This window comes from Triturus cristatus, chromosome 6 (genome assembly GCF_964204655.1).
Source record: "Triturus cristatus chromosome 6, aTriCri1.1, whole genome shotgun sequence".
Taxonomy (NCBI): domain Eukaryota; kingdom Metazoa; phylum Chordata; class Amphibia; order Caudata; family Salamandridae; genus Triturus; species Triturus cristatus.
The window spans coordinates 328,202,178-328,204,669 of record NC_140589.1 but is presented as its reverse complement, the minus strand read 5'-3'; the positions used below and the strand labels follow the sequence as shown (position 1 = coordinate 328,204,669).

The 2,492-nt window shown below is 47.0% G+C and overlaps 1 pseudogene; it reads left to right on the top strand.

The window, feature by feature from the left end:
* Nucleotides 1–1,115: 1,115 nt before the first annotated feature.
* LOC146816841 (U2 spliceosomal RNA) lies at nucleotides 1,116–1,293 on the top strand (annotated as a pseudogene).
* The last annotated feature ends 1,199 nt before the right edge of the window (nucleotides 1,294–2,492 follow it).

Sequence of the window (2,492 nt, the reverse complement as noted above, 5' to 3'; positions counted from 1 at the left end):
ACTCAGGATCTTGCAAAAATCACTTTTCACATTTTTCTGGAACTCGAAAATGGAAAAACTCAAAAGGACCATCGTTTTCAAACACCCAAGGAATGGGGGCAAAAGCATGCCCAACCTATACATGTACATTTTCACAAATTACCTTTGCCTATGCCTCAAAGCAATAAGAGAAGGAAGGAATGTGGCAGCAAACCTTGTGCGATATGGGGTTGGGGACATATTCCACAAATTTAAAATCCTGAAAAGGAACAACGCAATACCGGTTGCTTTTTTTCCCCACAAACTCTATGCCTGCCTAGAACTGTTCATTGCGATGTTACAACAACTGGAAGTGGAAAAAGACTGCTTTGAAACAAGAGCACTGCTCAAAGCAGAACTGGAACATTTGGAAAAAATGGAAATGGTGAACAATCTTCCTGAAAAACTCGCCAAAACAGTTTGGGAAAAAACTAACCACATGGACATAGACAACACCCAAAAAGACATTGCATGGCTGGCGGTCACGAATGCACTACCAGTCAAGACATTCCAACATCGACGAGGCCTGGCTAACTCAGCCAAATGCCCAAGACCAGGCTGCCCAGCGGAAGAATCAACAAAACATTTCTTATGGAACTGTAATTTTGTAAAAAACTTTTGGGGGAAACTAAATGTTTTGATTAAAGGCATAACTCAACTAGAAACACTAAATTACGAGATGGTATTGTACGGCATAGGGAGCACACTGTCAAAAAATAAAGACAGAACCCTATGGAGGATAATCTGCTGTGCCAAAGAAAGCTTATGGGGAGCCAGAAACCTGCTCCTATTTAAACACAAAGAACTAGAACCACAAGATGTCATACACATATGCCTAGACAAACTCATGACTTTCTACTATGTCGACATTAAAAGACAAGGGGAGGAAAAAGCAGAAAATAAATGGAAACAAAGAGAATGGGCAGGATGGGTTACTTAGACACAACATCACTTCAGCATAAAAGTGAGCATATCATAAAGACTATCTCGATGGTAAACCGGTAGAGAGCTGCCTGCGTGCACCCTCTACTCAGGTTAAAATGTACACCACCCTTTAGGATTGGTTAACTTGTATATCTGAAATTTTTTACAAATAAATATATTTTTACAAAAAAAAAAAAATCTGTTCTTATCAGTTTAATATCTGATACGTCCTCTATCTGGGGACCATATATTAAATTGATTTTTGGAACAGGGAGATGAAATAGGAGCTTGCTCTGTCCACTCCACGCATCAACCTGGTATTGCAGTACCTCCAGGAATGGTGCACTTCCCCACCCGGGGAAAACAATGCTGTTGAAAGATAGATGAGAAAACGAAAGTAGCGCTTCACTACCAAACCCTGTAAAGTGGCGCTACTGAGTTTGCGCAAAAATAAAACCACCCTGGTCAACGCGTCTTGCTTTATTTATTTCTTTATGTCATTGATCTACCGCAAACGCGCTTTATTTATTTATATATTTTTCACGTTTTCTGGAACTTTTTTTTATTTTTATTTCCTTCTCCATCCAGACGCTGCACTTTGGAAGAGAAAAATGTCAGTAGCATGACTGGTTTTCCAGCATCAGAGTTTCCTTCGTTTTTGGATCCATTTCACTGGGGAACGAATTGAGGAAGTTTTCCAGAAAGTCAGTAGGATCGAGGTAGAGACGGAAAGAGACGAGGAAAGAGGGAGGGAGGGAGGGAGGGAGAGAGAGAGAGAGAGAGAGAGAGAGAGAGGGAGGGAGGGAGGGAGGGAGGGAGGGAGGCAGAGAAGTGGCCACTGCCCTTGGCTTCTCTGAGCAATGAAGGAAAATACAGAGTCCTTTTCCTTCTTTGCCAGCCCCGCCCGTCCCCGAACGGCCAAGCCTTATCTATAGGCCTTTGGCTACAGGGGAGCAGTGTTCCGGGTAGGCGAGGGCGAGGCGCCGGCCACTTCCTGTCGGGGAGCTGTCCAGGGCATCCTGGCCTGATTCCCAGCATCCCCCGGCTGCCAGGCTTTCCGGCCAGCCGGCTGGAAGCAGAGGACAGGAAGGGGCGGGGCATGCAAATGCTAGAAAGAGGACAACGTGGGTATGCTAAGTGACGCCTAACGAGGCGAGAGCCGTGGAGGACTCTGGGAGCTGGGAGAAGGCCCGAGGCCAGGGCCTCCTTTCTATGGGCACATGCTGAGCTCCCACTAGGAGTCAGAAAAAGAGGCGAAAGGGCCTCAAGCGACGGTGCGAGGGAAGACCCCGGTCCGGGTGAGCCAGGGAGATTGCTCCAGGAGGTGTGAATTCTGGCACCAATCTGGTTATCGCTTCTCGGCCTTTTGGCTAAGATCAACAGGTAGGTTCACCTAGTCTGGGGTCTAGCTGGGAGGTCTGATTCGGATCCCTAACACCGGAAGGTGCTGGGCCTGCGCTCCTTGGCTTGTCCGAGGCCAGGCTGCGCGCTGACTAGTGAAGGGGTGAAGGGTCCAGGGAGAACTCGGGGGGAGGCCAACTAGGGGGCTG